This window comes from Halichoerus grypus, chromosome 8, assembly GCF_964656455.1.
Source record: "Halichoerus grypus chromosome 8, mHalGry1.hap1.1, whole genome shotgun sequence".
Taxonomy (NCBI): domain Eukaryota; kingdom Metazoa; phylum Chordata; class Mammalia; order Carnivora; family Phocidae; genus Halichoerus; species Halichoerus grypus.
In genome coordinates, this window is record NC_135719.1 from 42,087,525 (window position 1) to 42,105,261 (window position 17,737).

Genomic DNA, 17,737 nt, shown 5'->3' on the forward strand with positions numbered 1-17,737 from the left:
GGAGACACAAGCCCATTTAAAATCTGAGACTTAATCATAAAATGGTACTCCTTGTTCATATCTCAACACCACACAAATGGGACTCAAGGAAAGTAACAGTGGATTACAGGTGAAAGAACTGTAAGAAACTCTCTGAGGAACAGAATATGGGAAAGTTCTAAAGTCAAAAGGAAAGGCCAATAAATCAAGTACAACAGGGGTATTTGAAACCCCTGATATCTACAGCTACAATAAACATTAAACACAACCCAGTTCCTACCTTGATTAACATAAATCCTCACACTAGAGGCCTATTTATCTCAGTTCCCATTACCTGAAACAAAATGCCTAACATTCAACAACAAATTACAAGGTATGCCAAAAGGCAAGGGAAAAAACACACCACAAACAGTCTGAGGAAATGAACTTATAGGCTCAGGACTTTAATGAAAAAGGTAGATAACATATAAGAACAGATGAGTAAGCAAAGAGATAGAACTCTAAAGAATCAAAACAAAATGCTTTAAATAAAAAACACAGTAACAGAAAAGAAGAATGCCTTCAATGGGCTGAGACTTGACATGGCTGAGAAAGAATCAATCTGAAGATAGGTCCCAAACTGAAATGAAAAGAAGAATGAAAAAAAAAACAGAACATCCAAAAACGGTGGGACAATATCAAAAAGTAGAACATATGTCTAACTGAAATACCAGAAGGAGAACAAAGAGACAATGGAGCAGAAAAAAGTATCTGAAGTGATAATGGCTGAGAACTTCCCAAAATTAATTAGACAAATACCAAACCACGTATCTAGGAGACTCAGAGAACACCAAATAAAATAAATGTTAAAAAAAAAAAAAATCATACCTAAACATACCATATTCAAATCACTGAAAACCAAAGACAAAGAGAAATTCTTGAAAGAAGTCAGCATGGAAAAAAGAATCACCTTACCTGTAGAAGAACAGTAAAGATTATAATGAACTTCCTATCAAAAAAATGCATAAGAAAAAAGAGAGTGAAACGAAATCTTTAGTGTTGAAAGAAAAAAATAACCACCAACTGTGAATTCTGTATCTATATTCTACATCTATCTAATTCTCTATTCTAAAACTATCCTTCAAAAATGAAGGAGAAATAGTTTCTCAGACAAACAAAAACTGATGGGAAGGGACCCGCTGGAACCGATTTAGGCTGCATCCCTCGGCCTCAGAGTCGCCCCTGCCATGGCCAGCCAGTCGCAGGGCATCCAGCAGCTGCTGCAGGCCGAGAAGCGGGCTGCTGAGAAGGTGTCAGAGGCCCGCAAGCAAAAGAACTGGAGGCTGAAGCAGGCCACAGCAGCAGCTCAGGCTGAAACTGAACAATACCGCCTGCAAAGAGAGAAGGAATTCAAGGCCAGGGAAGCTGCGGCTCTGGGATCCCATGGCAGCTGCAGCACCGAAGTGGAGAAGGAGACCCAGGAGAAGATGACCATCCTCCAGGCCTACTTCCAGCAGAACAGGGATGAAGTCTTGGATAACCTGCTGGTCTTTGTCTGTGACATCCGGCCAGAAATCCATGAAAACTACCGCATAAATGGATAGGGGAGGAAGGAGCAGCTCTGCGTGCAGACTGGCATGTTAGGTGCCTTCATGGAATACGAAGCTTCAGCAAAGCTTGAGTAGTTACATCCTTGTGAGAAGGCATTAAACTATTGCTGTATATTATGTAGTAGGTCCCTTCACTTCTTGGAGAATAGCAAATCTAGCTTATTTGTACAAACGTAGAGCTTATCCAAAGATTCTCTCCTTTTACCTCATATTTCTTAGAAATTTAATGTGTATATGTTGTCTGTTTTCCTATGCCTTTTAGCTCAAGCAACATATGTATCAGTACTTTTTCTTTCTCAGATGTAGTAAAAAAAAAAAAAAATTCTGTTTAAAGAAAGAAAGGGATTAAATATTTTTTTTTTCCCTAAAGCTTTCTTGAAGGTCAGGGGCTTTCTCTATGAAAAAGTAGTAAATAGTTACTGTAACTTGTGTGAAGCAGCTGCTGGCCTTAAGTTGTCCTTTCGGCTAAGGGTGGAATAGCAAATACTAGTATATATTGTTCGGGCTGCTCTTAGTTTCTCTTAATCAAAATTATTAGATGATAGAATTCAAGAACTTGTATACATGTTCTTACTTGGTGTACTGATAATCATTTGAAAGTAAAGACTTTGTCATGCATTTCAAAAAAAAACTGATGGAATTTACCACTAGTTGATTTGTCCTGAAAAAGATGTTAAAAGAAGTTCTTTAAGCAGAAGAAAAATTAAATCAAAGACCTGGATCTACATTTAAAAAAAGAGTGTCAGAGAAGGAATAAATGAACCTAAGATAAAATCTTTTGTTTTTCGTATTCTTGACTAATCTAAAAGGTAACTGCTTAAAGCAGTAATATGGATAAATGAAACGAGTAACTGCAATACAGAGGAACGGGAAGGAGGAATTGGAAATACTCTGTTATAAAGTATTTACACTAAAGGAAGCAGTCTTTATTTGAAGATGAACATAGATTAGTTATTTGAAGTGTTATTATAGTGTTATTTGAAGTGTTATTATGGTGTTATTTGAAGATGAACATAGATTAGTTAAAAATATATTTGTAAAGTCTAGGGCAATCACCAAACACTTTTATTGATTGATTGATTGATTGATTTTTAAAGATTTTATTTATTTATTTGACAGAGAGAGAGAGATAGCGAGAGCAGGAACACAAGCAGGGGGAGTGGGAGAAGGAGAAGCAGGCTTCCCGCTGTGCAGGGAGCCCGATGAGGGGCTCGATCCCAGGACCCTGGTATCATGACCTGAGCTGAAGGCAGACGTTTAACGACTGAGCCACGCAGGCGCTCCTCACCAAAAACTTTTAGAAAGAAGTATAACTGACACTAAGAGAGATGAAATGGAATCATGTAAAATACTCAAAACCATAGAAGGCAGAAAAAGAGAGGGTAAAGAAACAACAAAAAAATTAATGAATAGAAAGAAAACAGATACAAACACAATAGCTATTAACCTGACTACATCAATAATCAGTTTAAATTTAAGTAGTCTAAATATACCTATTAAATGACAGAGACGGTCCAAATGGAATAAAAAAACAAGATCTAACTATAGACATGTTGTCTATAAAAAACCCATTTTAAACCCATTTAAAAGTAAAGAGATGACCACTTTACATCCATTAGTATGGTTACTATTAAACAAAAACAACAAAAACAGAAAATAACAAGTGTTAGCAAGAATGTAGAGGAAATGGGACACTTGTGCACTGCTGGTAGGAATGTAAAATGGTAAAATGGTACAGCCACAATGAAAAACAGAATGGCAGTTCCTCAAAAGAATTAAAAATAGAATTCATAGGATCTAGCAATTCCACTAGGTATAAATCCAAAAGAATTGTACACCCATGTTCATAGCAGCATTATTCACAATAACTAAAATGTGGAAGCAACCCAAGTATCCACTGATGGATGAAAGGATAAGCAAAATGTTATATATACATACAATGGAATACTGTTTAGTTTTAAAAAGATAGGAAATTCTGACACATGCTATAACACGGATGAACCTTAGGATGTTACGCCAAGTAGAATAAGCTAGTCACAAAAAGACGGACAGGGGCTCCTGGGTGGCTCAGTCCTTAGGCGTCTGCCTTCGGCTCAGGTCATGGTCCCAGGGTCCTGGGATCGAGCCCCACATCGGGCTCCCTGCTCGGCAGGAAGCCTGCTTCTCCCTCTCCCACTCCCCCTGCTTGTGTTCCCTCTCTCGCTGTGTCTCTCTCTGTCAAATAAATAAAATCTTAAAAAAAAAAAAAAGACAGTCTATGAGAGTTACAGTTTTGCACGATAAAAAGAGTTCTGGAGACAGACTGTGGTAACAGGTGTACAATATGAATGTACTTAATGGCAATGAACTGTACACTACAAATGGTCAAGAAAGTAAATGTTATATGTATTTTACTGCAATCAAAAAAACTGGGAAAAGAATATTGGCGGGAGAAGATAAGATGGGGAAGAAGTAAAGGACAATGATAGCTGTAACAGAAAGCCATGGGCTAGGGCAATGCCGGTACACGATAATATTCAAGGGATGAAGGGGATGTGATCAGGAAGCAGATTACAAACTCTCTTCTTAGGCCCTGTCCAAGGAGGCTCAGCTGAGTTAGAAACATCTTTTTGGTACAGATTAGAACAATAACTCCAATATTTTGAGGAGGATCCCTTTTTATATAAACATAGTTTTTTTTAAAGATCTTCATGTGTTAGTGGTGGTAGTTTAGATATCCCTTGATTAGAAGACTACATGACTAAAATTATAATGAATTCAGTAAAAAGAAAAAGTAAAGGGATGAAGAAGGATATAAAATGCTAACACTAATCAAAAGAAAAATGGAATAGCTAGCTTTATTAATTTTAGACAAAGCAAACTTCAGAATAAGGAAGATTATTTAGGGATATGGGGGGCATTACATAATGAAAAAGTTTTCAATTCTCTAAGACAATATAACAATTCTACACACATATGCACCCCAAAAAGCATGCTAAAGTACATAAAGCAAAAATTGATAGAACTGCAAATAGAAATAGGTAAATTCACTATTATAATTGGAGAGTTTAAACAGCTTTCTGTCAGTAAATTGTAGACTAAGCAGAAAGAAAATCAGTAAGAATATAGATGACCTGAATAGCATTACCAATCACCTTGATCCAACTGACATTTAAAAAATATTCAAGCCAACAAAAGGGCAATGCATGTTGTTTATAAACTTACATGGGAATTCCCTGAGACAACACCTGGGCCATGAAACATATTTTAACAAATTTAAAAGGATAAAAATCATTAAAAAATCAAAACCTCAATGAGATACCACCTCACACCAGTCAGAATGGCTAAAATTAACAAGTCAGGAAACAAAAGATGTTGGCAGGGATGCGGAGAAAGGGGAACCCTCCTACACTGTTGGTGGGAATGCAAGCTGGTGCAGCCACTCTGGAAAACAGTATGGAGGTTCCTCAAAAAGTTGAAAATAGAGCTACCATATGACCCAGCAATTGCACTACTGGGTATTTACCCCAAAGATACAAATGTAGGGATCCGAAGGGGTACGTGCACCCCAATGTTTATAGCAGCAATGCCCACAATAGCCAAACTGTGGAAAGAGCCAAGATGTTCATCGACAGATGAATGGATAAAGAAGAAGTGGTATATATATACAATGGAATATTATGCAGCCATCAAAAAACCACGAAATCTTGCCATTTGCAATGACGTGGATGGAACTGGATGGTATTATGCTGAGTGAAATAAGTCAATCAGAGAAAGACATGTATCATATGATCTCACTGATATGAGGAATTCTTAATCTCAGGAAACAAACTGAGGGTTGCTGGAGTGGTGGGGGGTGGGAGGCATGGGGTGGCTGTGTGATAGATACTGGGGCGGGTATGTGCTATGGTGAGCGCTGTGAATTGTGTAAGACTGTTGAATCACAGACCTGTACCTCTGAAACAAATAATACATTATATGTTAAAAAAAAGAAGAAGATAGTAGGAAGGGAAAAACGAAGGGGGGGAAATTGGAGGGGGAGACGAACCATGAGAGACTATGGACTCTGAGAAACAAACTGAGGGTTCTAGAGGGGAGGGGGGTGGGGGGATGGGTTAGCCTGGTGATGGGTATTAAAGAGGGCACGTATTGAATGGAGCACTGGGTGTTATATGCAAACAATGAATCATGGAACACTACATCAAAAACTAATGATGTAATGTATGGTCATTAACATAAAAAAAAAGTATGTTCTCTGACCACAATGGAGTTAATCTAGAAATAAGTAACAGAAATATAGATGGGAAACCCCCAAATATTTAAAAATAAATACACATCTAAATAATACATAGGTCAAAGGGGGAGACACACAGAAAACTAGAAAATATTTTGAACTGAAAGAAAATGAAAATACAACTTATTAAACTTTGTGGGAAACAACAAAGTCAGTGTTTAGAGAAAAATTTACAGCATTAATGCATCATTAAAAAGAAAAAAAAAAACCTTAAGTCTGTAACCTAAGTTTCTACCTTAGGAAAGTACAGAAAGAAGAACAAATTAAGCCTAAATCAAGAAGAAAAAATGAAATAATAAAAATTAGAACAGTATTAATGAAAATGAAAACAGGAAAACAACAGAAAAAGCGAGACTAAAAGCTGCTTATTTGAAAATACCAATAAACTGATAAACTCTAGCCAGGCACCAAGAAAAAAATAAAGAGCCACAAATTACTAATACCAGGTATGAAAGGAGGGCCATCACCCTTGCTCTCACAGGCATTAAAAGGATAATAAGGGGATACTACAAATAACTCTATGTCCACATTTCAATAACTTAGATAAAACAGACCAAATACTTAAAAAAAACATGAGCTATGAGAACTCACACAAGAAGAAATAGATAACTTCAACAGCCCTATGACTATTAAAGAAATGAAGTCAATAATTTAAAACTTTCTTTTTTTAAAAAAATATTTATTTATTTTTGAGAGTGAGAGAGCGAGCAGTGTGGAGAGGCAGAGGGAGAGAGTGTCTCTAGCAGACTCCGAGCTGAGCCCGATGCAGGGCTTGATCTCACGACCCCAAGATCATGCCCTGAGCTGAAACCAAGAGTCGTTTGCTTAACCGTATGTGCCACCCAGGTGCCCCAATTTAAAACTTCTGTAAAGAAAGCACCAGGCCCAGATAGTTTCACTGGTGAATTCACTGGTGAATTTCACAAAGGACAAATAATACTAATGCCCCATAATATCTTTGCAAAAATAGAAACAGAAAGAACACTTACGAAGTCATTCTATAAAGCATTATCTTAATATCAAAACTGATAGACATTACCAGAAAACTAAAAACCAATGTATCTCATGAACACAGATGCAAAAATCCTTAATAAAATATTAGCAAATGACTGAATAAATATATGGGGGAGAACAGACAATCTCCTGAACAGAAGAATTTAAAATAGTTTATGTAGATACTCTGTCCAAAAGGAAGTGGTGTGTGACTCCCCACTCCATAAGCATGGGCTGTGTACAGTGACTTCTTCCAAAGTGTATGATACAGAAAAGTAAAAGAGAAGTCACTTCACAGTGGAGACACCTGCGAAGTACTACTCTCAGCCTAAGTGATCAGGGTCAACATCCACACTGGTCAGTCATGTTGATAGCTTATACCTTGATATGATGTGATGAGAATGGAAATTTACCTCTTTGGTCCTCCTCCCCCAAAACAATATTCCCAGTATAATCATGAGAAAAATATCAAGGCGATTCTTAATAAAAGGACATTCTACAGAATATCTGACCAATGCTCCTTCAAACTGTTAAGGTCATCGAAAACAAGGAAAGTCTGAGAAACTATCACAGCCAAGAGGAGTCTAACGAGATATGATGACTAAATGTAATGTGGCATTCTGGATAGGACTGGATAAACAAAAAGGACGTAAGATAAAAACTAAGGAAATATGAATAAAGTATGAATTTTAGTTAACAAAAAAATGTATGTTTACATTATATTGTTTAATTAACTGTGAAAAATACCAATACCAACCAAGATGTTGTTAACATCTTACATTGTTAACAACAGGGGAAATGGTGTGGAATGTGTAAGAACTCTTTGTACTATCTTCATAACTCTTCTATAAATCTAAAGCTATTCTAAAATTAAAGGTTTATTAAAAAATACAGACAGAAAAGAAAATTGGACCTAAATAAAGATCAAGTTAGTAGACTGCAAAGTAATTCTAGGGATTTTGCCAGAACAAAACACTCAAGTACAAGTGACATGTAAAGGAAAAGTTTAAGAGGAGATAAAAGAAGAAGCAGCAAGAGCAATAAATGGTCAAATATTTAACATCATAAAATTTTTCTGGAACTAAACACATATAAGTGTGTTTTATTGTGTGTATTTATTTTTATTTTTATTTTTTTAAGTAGGCTCCATGCTGAGCCTAACATGGGGCTTGAACTCATGACCCTGAGATCAAGACCTGAGCTGAGATCAAGAGTAGGACGCTTAACCGACTGAGCCACCCAGGCACCCCTAGATGGAAGTCTGTTTTAAAGGGACCACTCAATGCTGGACAGTATGAATTGGAGGTGGAGGAAGAAAATAATCCATATCACAAAAATGCAGAATTCAAAGATTGAAAGATAGAAATTCCATAGCTTACAGAGAATAAAACAGATGACTATTATATGAACAAGAAAAAGATTCCAAAGAGTATACTAAAAAGATAATGAAGCTTTGTATGAGAGCAAATATTATATTTTCAGATATGGGGTCTTAAATTTACTTTTCACACACCCTTTCTGAGAAATTTACTTCCAGGTACACTCTAGCAAAGTAAATTAAAACAACAAACCCAAGAAAGTGGAAATTGTAGTGCAAAGAATGTATCTGGGGAGAAGGCACAGTGTGTGAAGAAGAAGGCAGTGAAAGCGTGATGAAGTATTTAATTATTTGGTGAGGAGGAAGAGATCATGGTTAACCCTAACTGCTGCTAAAAAAAATATGGCTAAATATGTACATAAAAATTTTAAAGGTAACCATTTGATAAATAGAAACCAATTAAGATGGGTTGGCAGGACTCACAAGGACATAAAAATAAGTGTAAAGCTGTCTACAGTCAATAAAAAAAGGACACCAAAAGTTTGAAAATAAAAGAAAATATTTATCAGGCAATGCTATTAAGAAGAAAGTAGGTTTAGGGGCGCCTGGGTGGCTCAGATGGTTAAGCGTCTGCCTTCGGCTCGGGTCATGATCCCAGAGTCCTGGGATCGAGCCCCGCATCGGGCTCCCTGCTCAAGTGGGGAGCCTGCTTCTCCCTCTCCCTCTGCCATTCTCTCCACTTGTGCTCTCTGGCTCTATCTCTCTGTCAAATAAATAAATAAAACCTTTAAAAAAAAAAAGAAAAAAAAGAAGAAAGTAGGTTTAATAATGTCAATATCAAACAAAACATAATTGAAGGTAACAAGAATTAATCAGGGAAAAATGAATGTTTCCTGCTGATAAAAATAAATACCATGTTTTCTAGATTCTATGATATACTTTTTCACACATTTTAAAGTCTATGAAATCAGGATGCATTTTATCTTCTTAGATTTGATGAAACACGGTAATCCACAAGGAAAGTAAGTCATAATTCCAAATGCATTAATAACACAGCTTCTGAATATACAAAGCAAAGGTAGTTAGAAATACAAGAACTGAACAAATCTGCAATCATACCTTTCATAGAAATTTATTTTCTTAAAAATTGGCAGATCAAGTAGACAAAAAAATTAGGTAAGGCTCTAAAGGAGTTTACAAACACAATTAACAAGTTTGATCTAATAGACATTTACAAACTGTAATAGCAGCAAACATAACACCCACAGAACTGTCATCAAAAAACTGACCATGCATTACAGCACAAAAAGAATCTCAAATTCCAATGAATTGAGAAATGTGGTCAACTGCTGGCAGTAAAAGAGTAGGTCTGCAGGAAAGAATGTCCAATGAAGAGCATAAAGTTTTTAAAATAATTGATATGCAAGAAAGGGGAAGGAAGTAGACTAGAAAAACCTAATAGGATCTTGCAGGTATCTGAGGCCCAATGGAAGTTGGTGCTTTTCAATTTAGTAACAGTCTTCCAGGGTTGTGAGAGAACAGCACACTCCAAAATGAAATAATTCCAAACTATGCAAATACCTGAAATGTCCACCAGCACAGCTGCTAAACAGCTAGGAGACTGGTGAGGGGCACAATGCAATGTGAACATAAACTCATAAAAATCCTTTACCAAGGCTACATATTTTGAGTATTCTAATAATTTCAAAGCAAGGGAATAAAAGTTGCATGTGATGATCCCACAGACTTTAGAGCTCTTCCTCTGAGGAACGAAATCCCAAAGGTAGAGAAGAACTCATCCACTATCAGAGGAACGCACTCTATTGGAGAGTTTTGGTAGGTGTGTTCTCTGATAAGCAGCCCTTGCAGTCAACTGCTGGTTTAAATAAATGACTTATATAAACAGTCGAAGGAAGTTATAAAATAAAATGAACACAAAATACTCCTCCCATTCTTGTGTGCAGGAGAGATGTTTCAATTTTAAGGAAGTCATCTGACATTTTCCTGACATCAAAAGGACTCATTAAAAAAGGTGTGCCAGATGCTAATGACGCACCTACCACAGCAGTGAGCCCGGAAAAAAGATCACCTTCTCTCCTTTCATCCTAAATCAAAACGCTGTCTCCTCAATAAGGTTATAACACCCCAGAAAAAAGGAAAGACAAAATGTGTAAAGATATTTTTGCTCGTTACCCATTTAGGCCAATAAAAAGAGAAAACTGACTTTGTTCCAACGTGCTTAATGATTTACATTAACTCTAATCACAACTAGTTTTCCAAGACATAGCTGAGAGATAAAGAGCATTAGCATTTTTTTAAGATTCAGATTCAGAAGCCCAAATTCTAGCAGTTTTTATTTCCTCAGATTATATAAAAAGTGATAGGATTCAGCAGTACTTAATCCAGATCTTAAAGTTTGACAAGAAACATCAATTACTTAGTTTGTAGTAAAGGAATGTAAAATGAAGAGGAATCCTAAAAATTAGGAGAAATTTGTCATCATACTAGAATCCAGCTAAAAAATCTCTTCACATTCTTTTTATATTTGAGGTCTACAATGCTCAGGTACACACTGTAGATGAGGAAACTCAGGGAGTGATTCTGGTGGTAAATAAAGGTTGTTTCTTAAGATATGCATACATATGAGGACAGTATTACAGTAGTTACGATGTAGTAGTAGCATTTAAAATGCTAATACTATAGGAAAACCTAACTCAAAATGCATATCAAATTATACCATACTTTTTAATTTCTGGTGATCTCTTAAGCGTGCATCAAAATGGGAGTTGTTCTCAACACCAACAGCACTATAACCAAAAATGAAAAACACACTGATCCAGCATTGAAACTACATGAAATAAAGTCTATAAGCAGCCAGATTGTCAGTGATGTCTTTTAGACCCGAATGATATTCTGCCAACTATGACATTACTGTGTAATGTAATCGACTCTTAAATATAGCTACCAATTAAAAGATATTCAGACATACTATCTTCCTTCTGGTGTTTTAGCACTGCATAATGGATTCTTTCTTTATAACAAAATAACAGCATCAAATTAAAATTCAAGCTGGCTCTCTGATAATGTCTAAATCCATCTTTGTGTCCAGAAAGGTCATTTACTGAACTTTTATTTAATTGCTCAAAACCAAAATTCATAATTGAGGCACTAAGTTATTACCTGGACCTCACAAGTTATGGCCTCAAAATTCATGACTTTTGTCAAAGATGAAATGTTAAACATTAAACAAACAAATCATATTTTAATTATATTTCTACCTCTCCAAAGCTCTCTAAAAACAGAGCAATTATTACAGCACAACTCAACAGTAATGGGGACAAACTTTCTTAACCTAAGTAGACTAAGATCATAACCTTGGACTTATACAGAGAATCTCTCTGCTTGTATTTAGTGTGAAACTTAAATCTTTTTCTCTCCCTTAAGTATCCAAAAAATTACAAATCTTGTCTTCTCTTCCTTTGTAGGAACATCTATCTGACATTTATTAAATATTTACCATGTTTGAGCCACTGAGGGATAAGAGTTTCTCTTTCCACTGTCAATACCCAGTTGAGGGTCTTAAACATCCTATCTGATGTGGCACACAATTCTTCTAATCAGTATCACAGATTTTATATTTTTCTCTCTCAACTCACTCAACACACCTCCAATAGACCAATCCTTGTGTACTACTTGTACACGAAGTGTTACTTGTTTCTTCATGTACCTAAAAATTGCTGGGGTATTCTAGCTACTCAGCAAATCCCACCCAGCCTTCTGACCTGGTATTAAATAAGCTGGTCTAGATACACCTTCCACGATGTACATTCTTGTATTCCTACTTTCTGAACACTGGTAAGCTCTTCTTCAAATGCACTTTGAGCCTTCTTACTTATACATCCTAAATGTCATTCTTTTTCATCTTTGTGTAACCTGACCAATCTACAGTCTTACTCTTCCTTCTGTGCTCAGCTCAAACGCCAAATTCTTCAAGAAGCCATCCTTGTCTGTCATTTCTTACCATTCAGAATTACAGCAGTACTCTGCCATTTAGCACAGCTTGCACTGCAATTCTTTAGATTCATAATTCAAAATCTCTACCCTGGTACTGCTCACAGCCCTTCAGATTCAATAAATTGGCAATAATTGGAACAACTGTAGAATATACTGTCCAGGGCCAGATAACTATGAGAATGAGAAGAAAGCACTTTTGATAATTATGCTGGGACAAAAGACATAAACTAGGACTGTCTCAGGCACACTAGATGCATGGTCACCCTTGCAAAATGGTACACTTGCCCAAGCTTGTCCATAAGTGTAACCACAATAGATTCAAAGGACTGCACTTGAAATTAAAAGACTGTAAATGATCTTTGTCTTGAAAACATTGAATTCTGAAACTGAAAACATAGATATCAGCCCTGACTTTGATGCTAACTAGCGATGTGATATAAGGCAATTCACTTAGAACTGAGTGTCCAACTCAGCTAAACTAGACACTTGGATCTCTAAGATCCCTTCTAACCAGACTCTACGATTTTATATTCTCTCTCCTTCTGGTCTATGTATTAGGGGTCTCTGCTAGGTAACTAGGAATCTCTTTTTACACAGTACACATACTCAATAAAATACTTGGTTTAAGAAAACAAATTTGCTTTAATATATTAATAAACTATACCTGTCTTAGCACTGTCTTAGCACTTATATGACATGATTCATCTTCCAGGAAAAAAATGTTATAATAGAAGATATTATATTTGAAGATAAGAAAATATTTGGAGATAGTTGCCAAATACTCTAAGCAACCTATTTATTTTTCTCCCATAGCATTTTGTTTTCAAGAAATAAAAACTCAAAAAGTTTTAAACTATCCTAACAAAGTAAAATCACTATGTCTACAGACCTGATTGCAATATTCCAAATTTAATTTTTAAATTTTAAATAAAAATTTAAATTTGGGGCGCCTGGGTGGCTCAGATGGTTAAGCGTCTGTCTTCGGCTCAGGTCATGATCCCAGCGTCCTGGGATCGAGTCCCGCATCGGGCTCCCTGCTCCTTGGGAGCCTGCTTCTCCCTCTGCCTCTCTCTCTCTCTGTCTCTCATGAATAAATAAATAAAATCTTAAAAAAAAAAAAATTTAAATTTGGCTTTTCAAATGTTTACAATACATTGTTTGTCCTTCCCTCTCCACCTTCAGACATTTTCAACCTCACTCCACAGATATAAGCACAATTAACAGATTGTTGTGTAGATTTATAAAACTTTGTTATACATACAAGCACATATACATCAACAGTAGACCCTTGAACAACACAGGTTGGAAATGCACAGTTCACTTAATACGTGGATTTTTTTTCAATAAATATATTAGAATTTTTTTGGAGATTTGCAACAATTTGAAAAAATTCAAGAGATGGAACTTCACAGCCTAGAAATATCCAAAAAAATTAAGAAAAAGTTAGGTATGTCATGAATATATAACATATATGTAAATACTAGTCTATTTTGTAATTTACTACCATAAAACATACACAAATTTAAAATACACGAAGTTAAAATTTATCAAAACTTATGCACACACAGACTATTCATGGTGCCATTTGCATTTGAGAAAAATGTAAGCAAATGTAAAGACAGTATTAAATTGTAACTCATAAAATTAACTGTAGTGCATACTGTGCTACCGTAATAATTTTGTAGCCACCTCTTGTTGCCACTGTGGTGAGCTAAGATGTTGCAAGTATCCACTTAAAACACTGTGTGAAGCTAATCATCCCTGTGTGACACCAATCATCTCTGCATAAGCAGTTCACCTCTCCAGCAAATTGTGTACTGCCGTAAAAGGTAATCTCATGGTTTGCAGGATTAGTAAAGTTTCCAGGGAGTCAAAAGTTATAGGCAGGTTTTTGACTGCATGGAGGTTGGTGCCCCTAGCCCCCGTTCACAGGTATTGTTCAAGGATCAACTGTTTATCCTTCTGTCTTATCTCTTCTACAAATGAAATCAGACTACATATACTTTTCTGCAACTTAAATAATAATATAACTCAGATATTTTTCCACATCTACCGTATTTACCTTACACAGACCTACCTTATTTTTTAACAGCTACCTCAGTGTTCCATTGTATTCATGTTATTTAATCAGCCCCCTTATTAACTGCATGGACCACACTGTCTCCAGGTTTACCTTCATCTAACATAAATATCTTTAAATACTTGGTAGCTATACATGCAAGATAAATTTATATAAATAGGGTTATTTGAATATGAATTCTAAATTATTAAACTGCATTTCAAAAAAATTTACACTGCCATCAAGAATACAAAAACGTAAGTCTCCTCATATTCCAGTCTGATGATAACAGAGCAGGTAAAAAAAGAAAAAAAGGTAAACCTGTAAGTACCAACATGTCCATAAAACACTGTTCAGTAAAGTCACAAAAAATATGATTTCACTTCTGCAAATAAAAAGGTAATACATCATGTGTGTCTATGTATGTGTGAGTATATAAAATACACACATACAGGCTTCTTCTAAGGCTTGGGTCTCAACTGACATATCCCATCAGAGAGGCCTTCTCTGTCCTGTTTAACTCCCTATATACCCTCATTAATTCTTTATCAGAGCATTCTTTTCATTTCCTTTAAGTAGGCATAAAATCTGTAATTATTTTATTTATTTATTTACTTGCTCAATGTCCACATGTGCTTACAGTACATAAGCACTATGAGGGCAGAGACTCATGCCTGCTTGTTGGCAATTTCATCCCCACCACTTAGCACAATGAATACACAATTTCATACAGCATATGGAATTTTGCTCAACAAATACTGAATGAATAAATACACAATGTTTGTTAACAAGGGCTATCTCTAGAAAGTGAGATTAAGGGAAGGGTTAATAGGTACAGTTTTATTTCAGTCAATTACACATTCTTATTTTTGACAATGAACATGTGTTATGTTTATTTAAAACTATTTTGTGCAAGTTTAGTTTTAAGCAAACCATTTCAGATGCCTTGCAATCTGGTCACACAAGATTTTTTTCTTATTTTGCAAATCCAAATGATCTAACTGAATATTAAATGGATTACTGTTGTCTACTTGAAAAAGTTCTCAAACCTTGCTTTGTGAAGTTAACCTTTTATCTTCATTTGAATTTAATACTAAAATCCCAGTCAGTAGCTTTGCCTTTGTACATTCCTTCAAATTACTATTACCTTAGAGTTACAGAGTATTTACAATTTACAGAATGCTTTACATATACGGTTGGCTCTTGAACAACATGGGTTTGAACTGTGCAGGTCCACTTACGCACAATTTTTTTTTTTTTGATAAATACAGTACAGTACTGCAAGTGTATTTTCTCTTATTATTTTCTTAACAGTTTCTGTGCTCTAGCTTACTTTATTTTAAGAATATAGCCTAAAATACATATAACGTATAAAATATGTGTTAATTGACAGCTTACCTTACTGGTAAAGGCTTCCAGCCAACAATAGGTTATTACTAGTTAAGTTTTGGGGGAATCAAATTATATACAGGTTTTTGATTGTGCAGGGAGGTCAGCACCCTTAACCTCCATGTTGTTCAAGGATCAACTTTAGCATTCTATTTGCCTGTCAGAGGTGTGCTGTGCAGAGATTACTGTTTATACTTACAGATAAGGAAAATGATGTTCAGAGAGATTAACTACCTCATCTATAGTGGGGCTGGGACATGAAGCCAGTAATTCAGATCTTTAGTATGAGGTTTGTTTCACTACACATATTGTGGCAAGTAACTGCAATGCCCCGACTTTCTGCAAACAGTATCTATTTCAATACCTAGACAGAAAAAACGTTCTGAAATTCATCTTATATTTAATGCATATATTTCTTTTTTTTAATTTTTAAAAAGATTTTATTTATTTTGACAGAGAGAGCCCTAGAGAGAGAGCAAGCATGAGTGGGGGCCAGAGGGAGAGGGAGAAGCAGGCTCCCCACTGAGCAGGGAGCCCGATGTGGGGCTCGATCCCAGGATGGAATCACAACCTGTGCATAAGGCAGACACTTAACTGACTGCCACCCATGTACCCCTAATACATATAATATTTCTAAAACAGCTGCATTTAATAGAATATAAGGAAGTCATATAATCTAAACCCTTCATTTTGCAGAAAATAAAAATCAGAGAATTTCAATACCTGAACCAATCACTCAGCAAGTTAATGGCAGACAAGAATTAGAACCCAGGCATTGACATTAGATGCATTTTCAATCACGGAAAGTTCCTAGCCATCGAATTCACAATTAAGAAGTCAAATTTCATCATAGCTGTCTTGAGTTAAAACTTTTAAGTTATAATTACTGCTATAAAAAAGCAAAATAACTGATTAGAATTTATCCTTTGATTAAAATCAATATTCAAAAAATAAAATAAAATCAACACCAACTATCATACATCCTAGTGTTTCAGACTTAAAATATTCCACTAATGACTAATGATTTCCTACTACCTAGCCAAGATTTAATCATGCCAGGCCATTAGTCACTTATTCCAGAACTTCTATTATTCAATATTTACCTTAGATACTATATGGAATTTTTTGGGAAATATTTCTGTCAAAAAAAAAAGTAAAGCTCAATATGTATCCTTATCTCTCATGGCCATAATATCCTAGAAGTCATTTAATGAGTTGGTAAAGTATGAATTTCCTTTACTAAAAACAAATTCATGTTACTCACTTTTCACCAACCCATCTTCCCTTATTGGAACTAAAAAACTGCCAAGTATCAGCCTTGCTATGAATGAATATACAAAGAAAAAAACTCTTGTGTTTTTAAATTTAAATCTTACAAGGTAATTCTGGAATCTATTTTTAAATTCAAAGTGACAGGAAGAAAGGCTAATAAAAAGTTAATGGACAAAACACATTTTACTTAATTCTTACTACTCTTTTTTTTTTTTTTTAAGATTTTTTTTATTTGACAGACAGACACAGTGAGAGAGGGAACACAAGCAGGGGGAGTGGGAGAGGGAGAAGCAGGCTTCCTACTGAGCAGGGAGCCCAATGCGGTGCTCGATCCCAGGACCCTGGGATCATGACCTAAGCCGAAGGCAGACACTTAACGACTGAGCCACCCAGGCACCCCAATTCTTACTACTCTTAACTGCAGTAATTTATAATGCCAATACTTAAAAAAAGAAATCATTCAGTAGACAATGATAAGATAAAGTATTTGAGCACAAAATGACAGATAATATTAATTTAACTGGCAGCAAATAAAAATACTGTTATGATTAAATGTTTTTAAAACTACAAGATCTTCTAAAATCAAGAGCTGCTGTTCCTAGAAATGCATAAAAGTAAATATTAAAAATAGCATTTTAAATAAAAGAAAGTTATGTTTGACACTGAACTCCTGGAAACACAGAGTAGAATAACGATTACCAGGGACTGAAGGGTGAGGGAAATAGGGAGATGTTGGTTAAAGGGTACAAACCTCCATTTAGGAAGGAATAAGGTCTGGGGATGGAATGTGACTCTAGTAAACAATACTATACCGTGTAACTAAAAGTTGTAGGAGAGTTGAACTCACCATG

At 35.6% G+C, this 17,737-nt stretch overlaps 1 protein-coding gene and 1 pseudogene across 9 annotated transcripts in view; one reads left to right on the forward strand and one right to left on the reverse strand.

The window, feature by feature from the left end:
* The window catches only part of NEO1 (neogenin 1), a 250,853-nt gene that overhangs the window by 80,627 nt on the left and 152,489 nt on the right, over positions 1 to 17,737 (reverse strand). The gene's annotated exons all lie outside the window — the stretch shown is intronic.
* LOC118518826 (V-type proton ATPase subunit G 1 pseudogene) lies at positions 1,155 to 1,583 on the forward strand (annotated as a pseudogene).